At 35.6% G+C, this 22,226-nt stretch overlaps 1 protein-coding gene across 4 annotated transcripts in view; it reads left to right on the forward strand.

Annotated features, from left to right (window-relative positions):
- Fas3 (fasciclin 3) overlaps positions 1-22,226 on the forward strand; it is a 368,573-nt gene that overhangs the window by 226,439 nt on the left and 119,908 nt on the right. The window lies entirely within an intron of this gene.

Here is a 22,226-nt window from a genome sequence, read left to right on the forward strand (position 1 = left end):
GCAGAACATGGAATTCCATTCGTCCTACATAAAGCCAAGCCCTGTAGTGTACAGTTTGGCAAGAAAAGCATTGAAAACACACTGTCCACACAAAACAGTAGAACCGGGATCCCCCTTTCAGTTTTAAAAGACACTCGGCTCTATCTGGTGTGTGTTTCTAATTGCAGGCAATGTGAGCACTTCCCTTATTCGATTACAGGCTCTTCCCACCTTTCACTTGTTAACTTAATTGGAAACTTGTAGCAACGATAGAGGTCAGCACTGAACTCTTACACAAAAAGAGAAAGAAGCTGAAAAAAAATCTATCTAGACTTCCCAGAGCCAATGATAACGGCAGGATTCCTTTTGTTCATTTTCAAGAAGCAATTTTGTGGTCATAGATCACCACAAGGACTTTAACCCCGTGCAGTGGAACACTTTGTTCGTGATATATTTATGGAAGGATCCTCTTTATGTTGTTCTTCATGTACATTATGTATAACTGTGGCGTGCGACGAGGATGTTCTTTGTTACCTAGATAATTTAATTTTCATGTTGACAGTCTCATGAAGTAATTGCAGAACGTTTTAAATAAAAGATTTTATTTTACGGAATATAACGTTAAAATATCATGAATATCATGATATATTTGCAGATTAGTGATGAAGGAAATAAATTAAATACCGATATAGCCTACTGATATTGCAATATATTGCAAACCTAATTTCGATAATCGATATATTGCAGAAAATATATCTCTATATCGAACGATTATCGATATATCGCTATTCCGTAAGAAAATTGCATTTTCAGGTGTACATTTACTGTATTACAATAAAATAATTTTAATTTTAATATTCCTTTTAACCATTGAAATTAACATCATAACAGTCAAAAGCATAAATGTAAAATTGTAACAATAAACAATACATTTTCAATAATATATGATGTAGGTCCTAACCTAAATCAAAATTATGGTGGCGGTAAGGTGAACTTAAATGATACAGTGGGAAAGAGTTAAGTGAACTCTACGGGTGGTATTCATAGACATTTCGCAGCACGCGCTACGAGCGTACTAAGCTAGCCCCGGCTATCCACTGGTTACTAGTACAGAATTCAAATCATATCCTATCGCTAACACTGGTTTATGAATACGAAAAACGCTGATCATCCACCGGAAACCCGCGCTAAAAATGTGTATGAATACGGCCCTATATGGTTAAGTATTTGACATTGGAACACGATTCAATTATTCTAATTTTATATAGGAGTCAATCCAGGGCACAGATATAATGCTCTTTTATACCTAACAACGTATTTATTTTTAAATGGAAGAAAACCGTACTTAGAATGTTACAAGTTTTAAAAAACTTCACAATTGATTTGAAACAATCCTTCTGTAGTAAGTTCCCAGTGAAGGTTATTGTTACGCTCCAACATTCCAAACAACAATGGTGATGATAGGGATAGAATTTTTATGCACTAAAAGATGTAATAAGAAAACAGAATGTCAGCACGAGGTTGTGCATAGAAATCATAGACGTAAACAAATATGTCACGTCGGTATTAAATCCTTGTTCCTCTTTCCATTTCAGAATAAAGAAATAAATGTTAAAAGACAGAAGTATGTATATATATATATATATATATATATATATATATATATATATATATATATATATATAAATCTAAACGATTAGAATACGGTTCCCTTTCAGGGTGGGAGTTGCTCCTGCCTTAGAGAACATTAATAACAAATCTTCCGTCTGTCTCACGCTGCATTTTGAATTTGGTGCTGCATATTAAACAGTTTGAATTCGAATTCCAGTCCAGCCAATTAGAACAAGGTACTGAGTGAGGTTGCACGATTATCATTAGCGCCATCTCTCGGAGTTGTCTAGTGTAGATTTTGTTGTTGATAATGATAATAATTCAATAAAAAAATCGATAAATTTATAAGAACCGATATGTTATACGATATATTGAATCAAAATTTCGGTATCGATATATCGAAACGAAAATATCGGTATTTCGTAAAAACCGATATATCGTTCCCATCTCTATTGCAGATTCAGAGGATAATAATTTACAGACGACAATATATAGCATTTTAAAAGGAATATGGTATAAAATTCTCCGTTGAAAAAAAAAAAAAAAAAAAAGGAATTGGCAGGAGATTTAAGAAAATCACAAAGATTGCGTGTAAAACACCTACTCTCTGTTCTTCAATAATAATAGTAGTAGCAGTAGCAGTAGCAGCAGCAGCAGCAGCAGTAGTAGTAGTCTTCTTCTTCTTCACTTCATGGTATGGGCAATTGCCCGTTCCGGCTTCAAAGATCGCTCCATCTTTTCATCGGTCGTCCCTGATCTCTTCGTCCTTTTGGTTTATAATTTATTGCTTTCTTAGGAAGTCTGTAGTCGTCCATTCTCTCTACATGTAATTTCCAATCTTGTCTGTAATTGTTTGTTTTATCAATAAGTGGGTATACTCCTAGTTCCTGCCTAATATCTTCATTTCTAATTCTATCTAATCTCGTGCATCCTTTTACTTTCCGCAAGAATCTCATCTCTGCCGTTTGTATTTTACTGACTTCAGGTTTTGTTGTAACCCAACTTTCACTCCCATATAAAAGTAGGGACTGCCATTACATTGTAGAATTTCATTTTTGTTTCCTTTCTGCTTTTATTTTTCAAAGTTCTGTTAATTGTGCCACATACTGTCTGGAATGATTGTAATTTTATTTTTATACCATTATCCTTTTTGTACCTCACATCACATCCCAGGTACTTAAAATTTGTTACTTGTTCTACTCCTTTATTATCTATTTCAATCTTAGATCTTACAGTATTTTTGCCTTGAAATGCCATTACTTTTGTTTTTGTATTTTATATGTTAAAGTTATGCTTCTGGCATATTTTATTTAGTTCATAAACTGCTTTTTGTAGTTTTGTTTCAGTATCTTCTATTACAATCATATCATCGGCAAATACCAGAATATTAATTTTTATTCCTCTATCAATTAGAATTCCAGGATCTACTAAAATTTTACATTGTTGAACAATTTCGTCAGCATAAATATTAAACAGTGTCGGTGATAAACTACACCCTTGTCTTAAGCCTATATTTTAATAATGATAATAATAATAATAATAATAATAATAATAATAATAATAATAATAATAATAATATCACAATGCTAGTCCATTTCCGATACAGTCAATTATAGTTGTATCTGTACAGTTTCGAAGGCTTTTAGGGACACTGGCTGTACAAAAGGGAGAAATTGTTGTTTTGGGTGATATTATGACACTAATAGAAACCGACACAAGGACTGTTGGAAAATCGGAAGCTCCGATATGAAAAACAACTATTGAGCCAGCACGCTCGGTTTGTCTCAATACAACTTGAACAAAATATTTATTTCATTGGCAATTACACAATAGAAAATGTCCGCTGTCATGAAAGCCTACAATCGGGTTGGACTGTTAATGGAACCCCTTGTTTATATTATCACCGCGCTTGCTAACACAGAATGGTTTTGCGTATTGTATTTATATTGAATTATATGAATTGTAAATGCTAGCAATCGACAACTAAATGCCATTCATAGGATGCCGTGAATTGAAATGTCATGTATTCGAAATAAAACTCTAAATTGGGACTGATAAAATTACGCCAATACCTTTTCATAGTCCAGGCGTATTGTTTCAAAAGTGTATTCAGCTTTTATACAACACCAGACGTTCGTGTTGAAGGATTATTATTATTATTATTATTATTATTATTATTATTATTACTGAAACTGCCACAAAACATTTAACAATGGAACAGCACAAGTTACCATTGCACCTGGCAGTCTAAGTATCCTTCAAAGCTTTTGTTAAGTGTTGAGAAAAGATGGGAATGATAGCAAGAACCTCAGAGTTCTATTCTCAAGTCTAAAACATTCGTGATCATATTTTTGAGCATTAAAGATTGAATGGATAACTAAAAAAAATAGCATCGCGAAGATAACACGTATTTTCTCAAGATTCGTTTCACGCGCTTCGGAGTAGTAGTCTCCTTGCTTTACTGCAAAACTAGTGGATCCAGGATCGAATCCAAGGTTTTCTCCGAGGTTTTCTGAAACTGTAAAGAGAATATCAAATAAACCATGACGAATCCTCGTTCTCAACTTACCAAAATATCTCGCTGTCACTAAATTCACCGACGCTAGATAATTTTGTACATTTCATACAGCGTCGTTATATACAGAATGTCCCATTTATCTTGTGCCCCTATTATAACTTTTTTTTCGGATAGGTATTGGAATTTTTGTTTTTGAGCGTTATGTTAGAACGAGGAGCTAACATAGTATGGAGATTTGGTGCATGTAACTACATTATGGTACAAGATACATCTGACGTCATCAATTTTTCAAATAGCACTACATACTTTAATCATGTTACATTGATTACACACATTAAGACGAGTTAAAAAATGTATCACAATGTCACCTTCCTTATCAATAACAACAAAACGAAACAAAAACGTACTTACAATGTGATAATGTTATGCTTTGAGAGTCACAGATGATGTTACAAATGGTGACCATTCACATTAATGTACATTCGAAGGTGTTCCCCAAAAGACCGTATAACTGCCCTGAATGGACACAAGCCTGTCGAATGCGTTGCTGCATGTCGTCTGGTGTTGTCAGAATGTTCTGGTACACACTGTCTTTTACAGTTCTCCACAGAAATAAGTCGAGTAGCGACAAGTCAGGAGAACGTGCAGGCCACTGTACGTGGATTGTGGCGTCGACAGTTGTTGTGGTTTGTTTACATGTTAAGACAGCAAACACAACACACGACGTGTACGGACGTCAGTCGTCTTTCGTTTTGTGTAAGTTAATGCACAAGATGAATGAGGCACCACAACAAACGTCACATTCTGATGGCATTCATTTTACATTTTGTTGTTATTGATTAGGAAGTGACATTGTGATACATTTTTGAACTCGTCTTAATGTGTGTAATCAGTGTAACATGATTAAAGTATGTAGTGCTTTTTGAAAAATTGATGACGTCACGTGTATCTTGTACCATAATGTAGTTACATGCACCAAATCTCCACACTCATGTTAGCCCCTCGTTCTAACATAACCCTCAAAAGCTAACATTCCAATACCTATCTAAACAAAGAAGTTATAATAGATGCACAAGATAAATGGGACATCCTGTACGTACGTACGTACATACATACATACATACATACATACATACATACATACATACATACATACATACATACATACATACATACATACACACATACCGAAAAGTGCCTGAGTTATCAGTTGTTAAAGGTATTCACATTTGATACTCATAATCCAATATTAAAACGAAATAGAGCTGTGGAATGCTATGCGATGGTTTCGGACCTTATTTGGGATTGCAAGAATCTCAACTGTTAAGAACTAATCAACCGCGTTTTCAAAATTTAGCCTTCATAGAATCTGTAAAATTGCTGGCAAATAATAAGACAGCACTCCACTGCAATGCTTGTTTCACCCTCATTCCTTTTCGTTACTGTACCTATTTTAGAATGCAATCATCGACATTACTCTCTCATATAACGGACAACGCGTCAGACCTCAGGTCAGAAGGTAGCATGTTCGAGTCTGACCACGGTATTTTTTTTTTAATTCCAGTACCTCTTATTTTATTGATGAGATACTTGATTTTTTTTTTTCTTTTCTGAAGCCACCGAAATACGTATTGTAGTAGAGTTAAATCTCCGTTTAACGATTATCGTTATAACGATAAACCCCTCTATTGCGATTAAAATATAATTCCCTGCATAAAATGTATTCCTTCAGTGTAAAAATTCTCCCGATATAACGATATCCTCTATTGCGATATATCTCTATTGAACGATACACTTTAATGGTCTCCAGTGTTGTATTTGTTCTCTCTACTACGATAAAGCCCGGTAAAATGAAATGTTTGTCGCTAAGCGATACAGTATTAGTGATGTTCCATAAGAGTGCAATATTTAGTGTCTTGCTTGAAGGCAACATCATATAAGTAGCAAAATTTTGATTTGTTATATTGAATTATTTCAACGTTATGCAATTTGTGTTTTTTTTTTTTGTGTTGTGTGTTTTTGGAAAGTATCATTCAAATTAATGCTTCACCACAAATGTAACTAAAACCTTGTGCATCCCTCGTGTTTATCGTACGGCTCGTCCTCCCCTCACACGTTACCTGCATTTTGTTTACGTTTTCACTGTGCCTAAACGAGACGCTCTACTGTATAATAACTTAAACTATCAGTCTATAAGTATAACTCTAGTGTACTTTCGCGTAAAATAAGATTTAAGAAATTGCATATATATTGTAAATTGATAAGAGTAGGTAACCAGATAAGCAATTCAGTAAGAGTAAACCAAGGTGTGAAGCAAGGTTGCCCGCTCTCCCCAACATTATTTAATATATACCTCAATAAACCCATAGAAGAATGGCGGAATAAAATATCATTTGGTATAAATTTAGGAACAACTGTTTTTAAATACAATGCTTTTTGCCGATGATCAAATATTGATCGCAGAATCTGAGGATGATCTACAAATGGCAACTTACCAGCTCCAGCTAATAACAGAAGGATATACTCTAAAAATTTCTAATAACAAAACTAAAACAATGGCTTTCAGCGGGCTTAACCATAGGCGATGTAAAATAGTTATTAATCAAGGAACTATAGAAATCTGTTCTATAGTTCCTTGATTAATAACTTCTTTTAACTACTTAGGCTGCAGTATATCTTATTTGGGTGGACACGATATTAACAATAAGTTGAGCAAATTCCAACAGTGGAACAATAAGAAGAACTTTAAGAAATAAAACACAGCGCTCAACACAATTGAAATTTTACAAAACCCTAGCAGTTCCATTATTAACTTAGGGCTCAGAGAACTGGTCATTAAACCGCGCATGAAAAAGAAAAATCCAAGTAAGTGAAATGAAGTTCCTACGAGGCGTTGCCGGTTATACTTTATTGGATCATCAAAGAAATGAAAATATCCGACAATTATTAAATATTTTTAATTTAGAAGAAAAGATTAAAAATCAGAAACAGAATTGGTACCAACATATTACAAGAATGACTAATGATAGATTACCAAAACAAATTATGGATTATGTCGGAAGACCGAAAATAAGATGAACACATGATTTAAGCCTTGAAGACGGAACAGGCCAATAGGCTTAATCCCTGTAGATGGAGAAGAAGAAGAAAAATTGTATATTCAAATAAATACATACTAACTCACAAATTAAAATTGCAGATCTGTTCAGTACGTGATACTGTAAAAAGTAATACCATGTAAAAATACTTAAAAAAAAAAGTTACGGTTGACGTCACTATTGTTAAATTTTAACAAATCCGGGTTGAATTTCCTGTCGTACTGGAAGAGCAGTAGATAAAGCTTAGAGAAAGAGAGAGATGGGCTACACAGACAGACAGACATACAGAGTGATGATGAAGGGGTAAAAAGGGGCTGAAGGGGGATGCGGGACTTGAAATGTGATCTAGCTACTCGGATCGCATCCATATCGAAAACAAAAAGTTATCAGAAAAGTTCCGCCCCCCCCCTTCTCTCTCACACACATAATAGGGTTTCACAAGAGTTGTATGATGCTATTTCCCAAGATGGAGGACTAGCGGAAATAAAAAGAAGGATGAGTTTTGATGAACACTCTATCCCGCTCTCATTCTTGTTGTGTATTATTTATGTATGAATCCTCAAGGCAGGCAGAAGAGAATTAGTTCACAGTTTTAGCTCAATTAGACGCCATTGTGCTGCAGGCTTCACCCCTATTAATAAGTGAAGACAGAATTCAATTCATACGCATCGACAGCAGTGGTACAGTCTGAGCTACAAGTAACAGAATGGTGAAAAGGATGTCAGAGTTTCAATGGAATATTAAAACTGGAATAATACAACTTTTAATTACTGAGTATATAAAAAGCATTCTTCTTTTGCTTTACTTCTGTACTGGATGGAAGTGAAATAGCCTGCAGATTTTCAGCGCGAATAGCTCATGTTGTATGTAACAAAAAACTGTAATATCATATTGGAGAAAAGTTCATAGTTTTTTTCAGAAAAAATATTTTTTTCCAAAATGTTTAACAGCCTCTAATTCGGTAACTATTACGAGTAAAGGCTGGTTCACTATAAACCGGAAACGAGAATAGGAACGAAAACGGTAAATTTGTTAAAATGTGTACATTTAAATGTGAGCATTCACAATTAACGAAACGCTTGCCGGAGCCCGGGATCGGGAACGGAGAATTGGCCAAGTTTCAACTTTGGCGTTCACGTTTCCGATCACAGCCCACTAGATTCATTCTATTGCCATCTAAAAGCTATTTTGTCGTCATATATTTTGTAGCAAGAACACCGTGCATTATTTTGTTCTGTGCTGTGCATCATGGAGCAAGTTTTATTTGATGAGATTCTAATATTGAGTGTTGAGGAAAATCCTCACGTTTACGATAAGCGGCGCGCCTCGTATAAAGATGAGAAAATGAAGGAGAATACGTGCCTATCAATAGCTGCGTCTTTGAACACCGATCATAAGTGAATCGTATTTTATTACTGTACTGGTTGTATTACACATTACATATTCATGCATCAATTCAATAACTACTGTTGTGTTCATTTTTGTTCTATTACAAATGCTTTTTCTCTAATTATTTTACGTTATGGTAGACTTAAAATAGATTGTGATAATAAAGATGCATGGACATATTTATAGTATCGTACCTAATGAAATGTTTCAGTTGAAATTTCGAAGTTAGCTAACCTGTGTTTATGTTGGCTGCCTTGTACTCATGAGAGAACGCCATTGGTCAATTATACACAAATAACACCAGAATGCGTAATATCGACATTACATATCGTTATTGACATGCATATCGATATGCATAGTCGTCTACGTTCTCGGTTTATTGTGAATCAAAAATTTTCATATTCACGTCCTCTGCTTCTCGTTTTCATTCTGGTTCTCGTTCCCTGTTTATTGTGAACGAGCTTTAAGATCGTTATTTATGTCCATATCGACAGGAAATATTACTTACTTACTTACAAATGGATTTTAAGTAACCCGCAGGTTCATTGCCGCCCTCACATAAGCCCACCATCGGTCCCTATCCTGTGCAAGATTAATCCAGTCTCTATCATCATATCCCACCTCCCTCAAATCCATTTTAATATTATCCTCCCATCTACGTTTCGGCCTTCCCAAAGGTCTTTTTCCCTCCGGTCTCCCAACTAAGACTCTAAATGCATTTCTAGATTCGCCCATACGTGCTACATGTCCTGCCCATCTCAAACGTCTGGATTTAATGTTCGTAATTATATCAGGTGAAGAATATAATGCGTGTAGTTCTGCGTTGTGTAACTTTCTCCATTCTCCTGTAACTTCATCTCTCAAAGAGAGAGTCCAAGTTTCACAACCATACAGAACAACCGGTAATATAACTGTTTTATAAATTCTAACTTTCAGATTTTTTTTACAGCAGACTAGATGACAAAAGCTTCTCAATCAAATAATAAAACGCATTTCCCATATTTATTCTGTGTTTAATTTCCTCCCGAGTGTCATTTATATTCGTTGCTCCAAGATATTTGAATTTTTCCACCTCTTCGAATCATAAATCTCCAATTTTTATCGATAGGAAATCCAATAAAGAATAATTATTTTACGAGTATTTACCCGTCTGGTGTATTTCAATAGCGTGGAGGTTTTCGTATAAATTTAGTTTAAAAAACCTCCAGTTTCAAGCCACTGCACGATGCGAGTTGGTTGCAACGTCGAGGCAGAGAGCAGCTCACCTACCGAGACACACCAAGACCTTTTACATCTGTATCACGAGTAGAATGTGTTAGCGGCGATGTTACCGGACTGCTGAAACTTCAAACTCAATTTTCTAATTAACCGTCAAAACGTAATATAGGTTTTCTATTCATTTAAGTGTACTCTATCGTCCCTTTCAATATCCGGAATTATTTCACTTCCACACTGTATATGCTCCTCTTTGCATCGAGTGTTAGCGTTTATAATAATAATAATTTTATTTTTTTATTTTTATTTTAGTAGGTTATTTTACGACGCTTTATCAACAGCTTAGGTTATTTAGCGTCTGAATGAAATAAAGGTGCTAATGCCGGTGAAATGAGTCAGGGATCCAGCACCGAAAATTACCCAGCATTTGCTCATATTGGGTTGAGGGAAAACCCCGGAAAAAACCTCAACCAGGTAACTTGTCCCAACCGGGAATCGAACCCGGCCACCTGGTTTCGCGCCCAGACGCGCTAACCGTTACTCCACAGGTGTGGATAATATAATAATAGTAATAATAATAATACGTCTTTGTTAAACACAATGGTCTACAACTTTCAACCATTTTTGTTTCTTTTGAAAGCCTCGCGGAGTGAGGGTGACTCTGATGAATTGGTGAAATGATAATGTAAGGCGAAACGGCAGAACCCTGAGGAACCTTCCTTGCGCCTGATTTCTTCACCACAAAGTCCTTCATGACCCAGATGGGGATCGAATCGGGATCGCCAAGGTGCAAGGCAGAGAGGCTATCCACTCTGCCACGAACAAATAGATTAATGTTTATATCTACAAATCAAGAGAAACAAACTCTCTTTGAATCAGCAGAGAAGTGAAGCTTTGTCTTCCCGTACAGAATGTCTGTGTATCCCTTACATTTTCGCATTTTCGTTGATCTTCCATCCAGGCCAGGTTGTGGTGGAATTTGTGGTGGACAAAGACATTGCAGAGTTTTTCTCGGTATACGCCCATTTCCCTTTTTCATTTCATCAACACTCTCCGTCTTATCTTTAATTCACCTATCATTTGCAATAATAAAAATAGGCTGGTAGTAATACGGGTTTCCGACAGTGATATAGGAAAGGCTTGGGGCTTCTCAGGCTACTCGTTTTTTAATGAAAACCAGCTGTATTAGAGACTGGAACAGAATGGCTCACCTGTCAGCATCGAATTCAAGAATGTAATCTAGATCAGACTTGGACAATCATCGCATATGTAGGGCGCAGAATGAACCAAACCCAGTAGTGGCTGGTGACAGAAATCTTCGGTGATGCCTCATGTGACTAGAGAATGTTTAGTATTCATCATATTAATTATTATTGTATTAATATAATCAATAATGTATTATTATTACTTACTTATTTACATACTTACTTACTTACTTACTTACTTACTTACTGGCTTTTAAGGAACCCGGAGGTTCATTGCCACCCTCACATAAGCCCGCCATTGGTTCCTATCCTGAGCAAGACTAATCCATTCTCTATCATCATATCCCACCTCCCTCAAATCCATTTTAATATTATCTTCCCATCTACGTCTCGGCCTCCCCAAAGATCTTTTTCCCTCCGGCCTCCCAACTAACACTCTATATGCATTTCTGGATTCGCTCATACGTGCTACATGCCCTGCCCATCTCAAACTTCTGGATTTAATGTTCCTAATTATGTTAGCTGAAGAATACAATGCGTGCAGTTCTGTGTTGTGTAACTTTCTCCATTCTCCTGTAACTTCTATTATTATTATTATTATTATTATTATTATTATTATTATTATTATTATTATTATTATTATTATTATTATTAAAAGTAATGCCAATCACCAAATCAGTTGCTATGCTGTTTGTTTCAGTGACGGTTTGATTGTGATGAATCAATACATATTAGCCTATGCTCATCTGAAAAGTAGCTATGTGTTCAAATTCCCATGGAAATATTTTTCAGGTCGCTGAAGCCTTCAGCAGACACACTGTTTTTTTTTTTTTTCGACAGCAACATGCATGCCAACAGAAAAGTTTATTTCACATCACATTAATATAATACAAACCATATTATGTTAACCATATCAGGATGGACTGGAAGCCTGCGTTTTAAGATTATTTTCCTGAAAAGTTATCAATGATGGCGTCGATCGCCGTTTACTTCACTGGAGTATGTCATTTAGTTTAAAAATTATACGCGCGGCAAACTCGCCTGAAAATGTATTGGTCGACTTTCTGGGGCACCCTAATGCTGGACCGAACTTACAGACGTATTCAGGTAAAAAAAAAGTATGAAAATAGGAACGCGAGCGCAAATCAGAAATAATAAAAGTATGATTACCATATTTACTGTAGGCATATAAGTAGACCGCGGGACTTCATGCAATTGCACGTTTTTATCGATTTGGCATATTGAAATAATAAAAGTGAATCTTTGCCAATCATTGTTTTTACGTTAGAATGAAGCCAACTTTATTTTGCATAAATACATATTTCGAAGGTTTTCCTTTTTAAATGCATATATATTTTTATTTTGCATATTTAAATGCAATATTTTTCCTTGTTTTGCCAATTTTATATTTGATTTCAAAATTTCTCTCTGATAAAATTAAAGATAATTAAAAAAAGAAAATAAAAATAAAAGTTATGTGAGAAATAAAACCAATAATTAATTACTGTTGAGGACATGGAATTGTTGCGAAGACAATGGATACTCGTCCCTAGTGTGTAAGTTAGGTCCTTTTCTACTCTAACATGAGACTAGCTGCTTCTCTGTGTACTTACTAGCCGTGTAAGTGTTATTTTTCAGGAGTCGGGGTGAAAATACGCATCGCCTAGATGTCATTCAAATTTTACCACATTTTTCTCTGATTTTGTAGAATCAAAAATGAATGTATTTAGACACCTGCAATATCAAAATCATGTATTTTGAGAGTTTTACTGCACAATCAAGTGAAGTATCGGTACATGATCGATCTGCTTACAAGTTTAGGGGAGAGTTGGGTAGTATCGGATATCGGGTAATTTCGGACAGTGAGTTTCTTTCATCTTCCACCAGATGATAGTACCTGAATGACATGGTTACGTTTCTGTGATGTCGCATACAGAAACGTAACCATGTCATTCAGGTACTACCAGCTGTTGGTAGATGAAAGAAACGCACTGTCCGATATTACCCGATGTCCGATACTACCCAACTCTCCCCTAACCGCCGATATTCCGAACGAAGAAATTAGCAGAAAAGATTTATAGAAGAAATTATCGGTTTCTGAAGACAAATATTGTTCTACTGATAGGAAAATCGTCTTCTGTGCAATATGGCTTCTTCATACTTATTACTTTAAGTTATTTTGATTTATATCATATTATTAAACCTCTAAAATGTGTTTTTACTGCATATATTTCAGTTTTTAACGCATATTTCAACAATTTTCACTGAATATTTGCATGCATATTTTAAGGTTTTTTTAGTGCATAAAGTTCCGTGGTATACATATAAGCTATGTTCATATACAAGCATACTTTTTTCCAGCTATTATAATAGTTAATTCAAAGGGGAATTAAAATTGTTATGCACAGATAATTTTCTATAGGCTATATTTTTTTACTTGGTTATTTAACGACGCTGTATCAACTACGAAGTTATTTAGCGTCGATGGGATTGGTGATAGTGAGATGATATTTGGCGAGATATGGCCGAGAATTCGCCATAGATAACCTGACATTCGACTTAATATTTGGTAAAATCTCGGAGAAAACCCAATCAGATAATGAGCCCAAGTGAGAATCGAACCCACGCCCGAGCGCAACTCCAATTTCCCTTGTTAGATACTGCATCTGCTCTTACAGAGAATTCCCTTTACTAACCTTATAAGTGTTTTCTTAACGTTTCTTGTAGAATTAAGCATCAGGTCACTGATCAATTTGCGTTGTGAAGTGTTACCTAGCACGTCTTCAGCAAGATAACTTAGTTTGCATTGTTTATTGTACATCGGAAAGGAAACATTTCCATCGTCGTGAAGGGAATTTTGATACTTACATCAGATTGTTTCTGCCAAAATGCATCATCAGTGCGAGAGTAGTACGAACTGTCTGGTATTCACTGCTCAGGTTTCAGAACTGTGTAATTCAATGAAGCTGAGTTGTGTGCACAAGGCAGCACTTCTGCTAACTGCTAAGTACAGGTTGACGAGGAAATGGCTACACCGGCAACTAGAGTTGCATTTTTCACTAAGTGCCTATTTTAATCGTTGGTGCAGAGGTGCCACTATTTCGGCATTACGGCCAAAGAGAAAATTATTAGGGACAAAACAAAAATGATCACGGTATAAATACCTTCCGAAAAAATGAAAGAAAAAAACACATAACGAAATTTACAATTGAGGCGTTCAGCGCACAAATGGCCCAACCCACAAAATTTTATTATTCTATTATATTTCCACAGTGCGCGAAATGTAATACACATACAAAACTTGTGCTGCAATCTCATGGAAAAACTGCAAATGATGATTAAGGTAGGGTGCCCATTTATCGTCCCCCATTTAGTTTTGTCTCACCATTCATATACCATTAAAGTTGAAGACTTGAAACTAATCTAGTTAAGAACTTTCAACATTTAACTACAAAACACAGAATTCGAAATTCATACATTTGGAATCATATTGAATATAAAACATGAAGAATGAAATTGTGCAAGTTTTTACATTTCAATGAAGCGGTCTAAATTTCGTCCCCTATACTTTTTAACATATTGTATGACAATTATTTCAATAGTACAATGAAATAAAAACATAGAACACCAAGAATGTTTATTAATAACTAACAATTATTAAACGTATGTAAGAGGGCATTCAGAAAATTACTTAAATTACATTTTGTAAAACAAAAACTCCTTCATGTGATATTTTTCTTAAGTTTCTTAGCACTTGCAAAACAAAATTACAGTTTAACTTTTTAACCTAACATTAAATAGTTCATTGCGTTCAACAGAACTAAAACCTTTCAATTTTATGTTTCACCCATTCAGACACGTCACAAATAAATTTTTTGTGTTCACAAGATGAAGAGCACATTTCGTGGGACCAATGGCAGCATTGCGTGCATTTGATCCATTTCTGTCCTTGTTTATGTTATGAAAATTTTTCCCACATAACGGGAATACTATATCATCATCATTGTCTTCATCATCACTTCCACTGTCACCAGAAGACTCGCAGACAGTTTTATTTTTTGTTTGTTTCGGCGCACTTTTTTTGGTTGAAACTGAGGCTGCAGGTTGTGAAACGATAGTGGTGCAAAAGTCGACGTTAACATTTCTTCTCGTCTGCTTTCACTTTTGGTTTTCAGACTCATTAGCTTTTCTTTTTTGCTGCTGTGTGAACATTGTTCTTATGGGGTGTACTCGTTGCTAGAAGTGCTGTACCACGCCTATTGGAAGACGATGGCTCTATCACTGGAACTTTTCGAATATCTTCTGGACTGATCACAGAATTTGAAGTTTCAGGTTCAGTTTCCTGATGATCTGTCACTTGGATAGGTTGATGTCGATTAGATACCAATTTGTAGCCCATCTTTTTCTCCCTAACAGGTTTTACGGCTTCTATCATTTCCTCCTTGCTCCATAGTTTCCGTTTGCCCATCTGAAGGCAACTAGAAATATAAATGACAACAGCCTTACTGAAATTACATGATATGGAAATAGCATTCCGAAATCCGTCCCGGGGACGAAATTTAGACACGTCCTAAGGGACGAAATTTAGGCATGTGCACCAAAAATGTATGGCGGCATCTCGTTCTAAGCACGCTGCAATGTCCGGTTCATTTAATATATATTCTTACACTAGACACTTTGCTCTATGTATAGGAGCAAAAAATGTTATGAAAATACGTACCTTAGGCTGTGAAATACTGCTGAGAATATATAAGAAGAATAGTTTTTCACCTTCCAGACATTTAAAACTTAAATAACAACGAAACAGACAACAACACTCGCACCAACTGAAAGCATGCTTGCTACAGCATAAACAGGGATAGTCTGTACTGACCATCACCAGGATGCGACACATTATGGGCGAAATACTGTGGGGGACGAATTTAGGCAAGGGGACGAATATTGGGTACTACTCCTTACATTATGAGGAGGTCTTTAAAGCAATAAACTCAATATGCAATTATTATTTCTGTGGGTTGGGCCATTTGTGCGCTTAGCGCCACTGAATTTCTTAAGTATGCAGAAATTCTAGATATTCACACAGAAAAAAATGTTTCATACTGTATAATCCATTCTCCTCGCCTCCACGCTGAGGCCCCCTGGGATCTTTTAAGATGCGAAAGAAAGAGTGGTGTGCGGAAAACAATGGGAAGCTACTGTATTTACCTTTCTCAAGAAAAACTGCAAAATGGATCATATGCGAAGACAATGAGGAAAGCAGAAAATAGAAAAGATTGGAGAATGCTGGGTTTGCAGTAAAACATCTGCCTTGAGCAGAAGACTATGATTGAATGAATTAGTCCTATACACCTTTTTAAATATTTTAGTCAAAGATTCCGAAATTTGGTTAATGAAGGTGAATATGCCAACTGGAAGGGGTAAGGAACTGACCATATGTAAACATGTATATATACATATATATATATGTATTTATTTATTTATTTATTTATTATTGTATGCCTTTCTCTTTGTTTCCTCATGTGATACATATATGTTAATGTCGTCTATCATCTGACATCTTCTTTTACACCGAACTCTTCTCCCGTTCACCATTCCTTCCCGTGCATCCTTCAGTAGGTAGTTTTTTCTCAGCCAGTGACCCAGCCAATTCCTTTTCCTCTTCCTGATCAGTTTCAGCTTCATTTTTCTTCACCCACTCTTTCCAACTCAGCTTCATTTCTTATTTTGTCTGTCCACTTCACACGTTCTATTCTTCTCCATATCCACATTTCAAATGCTTCTATTCGCTTCTTTCCACTAGTCTCTTCCTTACTTCTTTTTCCAGAGGTTTGCAGAAGATACTCCTTTTTCTATTAAAAACTTTCTTGGCCATTGCTATCTTCCTTTTGACTTCTTGGCAACAGCTCATGTTACTGCTTATAGTACACCCCAAGTATTTGAAACTGTTCACTTGCTCTACTGCCTGATTTAGAATTCGTAAGTTTATCTTCTGTATTTTTCTTTCTATGACAATACTCTTCGTCTTATTTGCATTTACCTTCATCCGTATTGCTCACAGCGTCATTTAGCTATATACATACATACATACATACATACACACACGGAGAGAAAGAGAGAGAGAGCGGAGAAACAGATTTTTATTGCTCTAACTACGTTATCTATTTTATTTACTTACCACGTTGGACCATAATTAAAAACCAGTTAGTATTTATACAGTAGTGAATGTGTGTGGTTTTATTTCCACGGTGTCATGTCCGGATAATCAGGTGTCGGCGAGAACTCCAGGGTTTCTCGCAGTTACTTGCTCCACAAGGCGTTCACAGTAAGGATTTCAGGAGATTGTTCGCTGGTGAACATGGAATTTCCTCTTGCTACTGCACCGGTGATGAGATAGAAGAAAATAAATTGTAGACTGTAATATTATTTCCACCATAAAATAGCATACTTGGAAAAACACAAAGTGTATAATACGAAAGAATACGTCATCTTCTTGATTTTTGTCATCAGATCTGAACGAAACAATTCGATTCCACATAGCTATGTAATAACTAGGGAAAGGAAGTTCATGCCCTAAAAACGTGAAGAATATGTATACATTTATGCCGTAAAAATAGATAAATATGCTACAAAATATGCATTATCAGTCTGAGATTATTTTAACAGAATAATAAGGTATAGATAACTTACGTTTAGTCTATGGATTTTGAAGTGTTTGCCTCATTGCTGAATGCTCCATTTATGCTGTTACAGTTCACAACTAAGCAGTGACGTATGTTTTCTGTTGTCATTCTTCGTCTGTTGTCTCTCAGCATAGCTTTGTAGCGCGAAAAACTTCGTTCTGTGTCACAAGAAGTAAGAGGGACTTGCACAAAAGCTATGAGCTGTTCTATAGAAAATTTTGTTGGTTTTTTCCTTCCAGAATATCTTGAATTTCTTTAAATTGATAATACCAGGGTTTTTGGGAACAATATTTGCTGTTTTCTCGTTGACTTTATCTCTTACATTTCCTGGAACTGATGTTAAACTGGATTTTGTTCTATCGAAATCTGCTAAAGACTGCAGTGAAGGGATACCAATTGCTTCCAGTGACATAAAGTAGTCGTGTTTACGAGGTTACACACTTTTAAAAATGAGAGAAAGACAAATAAACATACATAATATGCAGTTTCCCAGCATAAATGTTAAGATATGATGCTTTTATAAATACTTACTTACTTACTTACTTACTTACTTACTTACTTACTTACTTACTTACTTACTTACTTACTTGCTTTTAAGGAACCCGGAGGTTCATTGCCGCCCTCACATAAGCCCGCCATTGGTCCCTATCCTGAGCAAGACTAATCCATTCTCTATCATCATATCCCACCTCCCTCAAATCCATTTTAATATTATCTTCCCATCTACGTCTCGGCCTCCCCAAAGATCTTTTTCCCTCCGGCCTCCCAACTAACACTCTATATGCATTTCTGGATTCGCTCATACGTGCTACATGCCCTGCCCATCTCAAACGTGTGGATTTAATGTTCCTAATTATGTCAGGTGAAGAATACAATGCGTGCAGTTTTGTGTTGTGTAACCTTCTCCATTCTCCTGTAACTTCATCCCTCTTAGCCCCAAATATTTTCCTAAGAACCTTATTCTCAAACACCCTTAACCTATGTTCCTCTCTCAAAGTGAAAGTCCAAGTTTCACAACCATAAAGAACAACCGGTAATATAACTGTTTTATAAATTCTAACTTTCACATTTTTTGACTGCAGACTGGATGATAAAAGCTTCTCAACCGAATAATAACAGGCATTTCCCATATTTATTCTGTGTTTAATTTCCTCCCGAGTATCATTTATATTTGTTACTGTTGCTCCAAGATATTTGATCTTCTCCACCTCTTCAAAAGATAAATTTCCAATTTTTATGTTTCCATTTCGAACAATATTCTCGTCACGAGACATAATCATATACTTTGCCTTTTCGGTATTTACTTCCAAACCTATCTCTTTACTTGCTTCCAGTAAAATTCCCGTGTTTTCCCTAATCGTTTGTGGATTTTCTCCTAACATATTCACGTCATCCGCATAGACAAGCAGCTGATGTAACCCGTTCAATTCCAAATCATCTCTTTTATAAATAAAGGCAAAATATGCAGTTTTAAGCACAATAAAAGTAATATCATTGTATTCAGAAATTTATGATTCATGTAGATGATTTTTCAGCATATTCACACAACGATAGAGATCAAATATGCAAATGCATGAACTTCCTTTCCCTAATAATAACGAAACTCTGTATTTATATTTCATTCATTGTCTTTTTCCTTCTCGGACCAGTTTAATGAACTCGTCTCGTAATGTGGAGATGATGTTACCTGCTTCAGCGTCGTTTAAAGTGAAAATCCCACCCAAAAATTGCTTCTTCTTTTTTTTTTTTCCACCTCTTGTGATTCTCAGTATAACGGATGGATAAGAGGATACATCGGCCATTACAGAAAATGTTGGCGCTTAATGGCAGTAGAAATTCCATTTACAGAGCATTTAGTGATACGAACTGGAAACGCAGAGTGGGAATAGACTCTCAAATGAATCTGAGATACAGGAGGCGCGCTGCCAACATTATCAGCCTTTATATCCCTGCCTTACAACTCCACAAATTTGACATTCTATCTTACCACAGAAGAGGAAATACTAAAATCTTTATTAACTTCTCTCTTTACATTACAGACGTATGCGGCAGAATATTTTCCATCAAAGAGAGTGAGTCTTAGTTCCTGGGAGATACTGCAGCTGTTTCTAGAAGAAGCCTGATATGAAACATGCTTTTTTCGGAGTACTTAAATTCTCCCTTTATTTTCGTTCTGCTGAATTTCTAAATGAATCTGAAGAGCGTTCCCAATGCTACTCAACTATATTTACCTCATAACTTCAAAAAATGTGTTACTCATTTCACTTTCTCATTGTACGAAGCAGGAAGAGAGAGTGCTTTGACGTTGCAAAAAACCTATTTAGATTTTTAGAATCTCTGATACTGAAAAGTAGTTTCGTGCATTTCATTTGTTTGTGGATAGCGATTCTCTTCAGCTATAGCTGAGATGTTGTTCACATTCATTGTCGATGATAGGCTTGCACAAACAGCCTGCGCGCGGAGCGGGAGAGCGGTATTTACCGCTCGCCGAAACGGAGAGGAAGATACGTCAGAATGACATAAGACTTGCTACAGGTAGAGGAGAGGGAAACGACCACTCAGTTATCTAGTGGAGTGCAGTGTGTAGGCCTATTCTCAGTAACTGTTTCACGTTGCATACCTAATGCTACAATACAGTATGGAGGAATCTAAAAGACGGAACAAAACATTTAACATTTAACGATTTACAGCTCAAACTTATTGATCTTCAATGTGACCTAAGGGCTAAAGATCGTTTGAATAATACTACTAGCCTGGTTGAGTTTTGCAAGACTAAACATTAGCAATAATATCCACGACTACAAAGGCTGGCTGTGAAAATGATTGCTATGTTTGGCTCAACATTTATATTTGTGAACAACTGTTTTCTATAATCAACTTTAATAAAGGCAGACATCGAACATCTGTAACTGATGTTTCATTATGATCAGTAGGCTACTGTTCCTTTCAGCTGCCAACAGCATAAAACCTCGTTTTGATGTACTGATAAATAAAAATATAACAAAATGATATTTTACATTTAAGTAGCTATAGAATTTCTATTACTTCTGTAAAATAAATAATTATTTATTAATTAATAATAGTCCAAAATAGTTTTGCAAACACTGAACGGGAATTCATTTCATAAGCACTCGTAATAGTTCTTCCTTTTGTGTTTATTTTGTACGAGATCCACCTCTTCTTCCAGTCCACCCTTATACAGAGCGCAGCTAATATCTGCATTCCGCTCATGAGCTGTGAGCCGGCTCGGAGAGCGCAAACCTTGTGCAGGCCTGGTCTATGAGTTAAAATTTATTCCAGAAAACTGCACATCTCACATATAATATTTTTTTAGTAAAAATTAACGAGTCTTGATATGAAATCCATACACCCAATGGCGGTTCACTTCGAGAATCAAACATTTTTGTCGTGAATACATTTTCATTCAAGATACAATTGATGAGAAAATGTCACATTTTTAGCGTAACACGAAGTTCAAAATGTCTTCGCTAGATGTTGCACATGCCATAGTTTACGCATACTGCCAACTGTCGAGTGTTGCATAATATACTGGCAAGTGAATAATCGACGAGAGTGAACTAATAAGGAACTGCGATTAGCATCTGTGTGCAGTGTGAATAGAAGTACAATAACGTATTCCATTTACAAATCCTCTGAAAGTGGTTCTGGATGATATATACATCTGTTATTAAGCATTACATCTCACTTGACGATATGTGTGAGAGGAAGAACAGTTATTTCATACATCTCAAGTCTTATGAGTAAAATATATTACTAGTCAGTTAGAGGGGGAAAAGAAACTGACCACCCTACCCTATTATTTCCTGGCTTAGTTGCCTCATGAGTGATTCCGTATTGGTGTCACTTATGTGGTTCCAACCAGTCATCAGACTGTTGACTAAACATTGATTTACATTTTGAATCTTGCGTACACTACTTTTAACGCTTGAATATAATTAATTGATTTACAAATACTTATGTATTGAGAACATCTCTAAATACGTAATATAAATTTACATATGTTAATTTTTTGTTTTATTTGAAAAATAAATTTTCAGTCATATACTTAATAACGAAAATAAAAGTAATAAACAATATAAAACCATAACCTTAATTATGATAAGTAACAATAAAATACAACACAATAAAAGAGAGATTTTTCACGTCATCAGGTTTCTATGAATGACCTATCGCTTTTTTTTCGTAATTTTTTTGTATAATATAGAATAAACTGGAAATTGCGACTGTTACATTAATATACAGTATAAATGAAAAAATTAAACATTTTCTTGAGAGAAATAAATTATTGTATACGGAGTAATTATTATAGCTTTTTTGTGGGGGGGGGGGAGTTCGTCCAAGTTTTATCCCCACTGTCAGAAACATATACTGGAAGACGTGTTATTACTAAAAGATTACTGGTCTCTAGTAGCAAACCCATTCGTTACGCATGAGTAGATCACAGTAGAAAAAATTCTACTATACTAGCTATTTCAACACTTGTATCACTTCATTTTATTTCAAGGTCGGT

Source organism: Periplaneta americana, chromosome 6, assembly GCF_040183065.1.
Source record: "Periplaneta americana isolate PAMFEO1 chromosome 6, P.americana_PAMFEO1_priV1, whole genome shotgun sequence".
Taxonomy (NCBI): Eukaryota; Metazoa; Arthropoda; class Insecta; order Blattodea; family Blattidae; genus Periplaneta; species Periplaneta americana.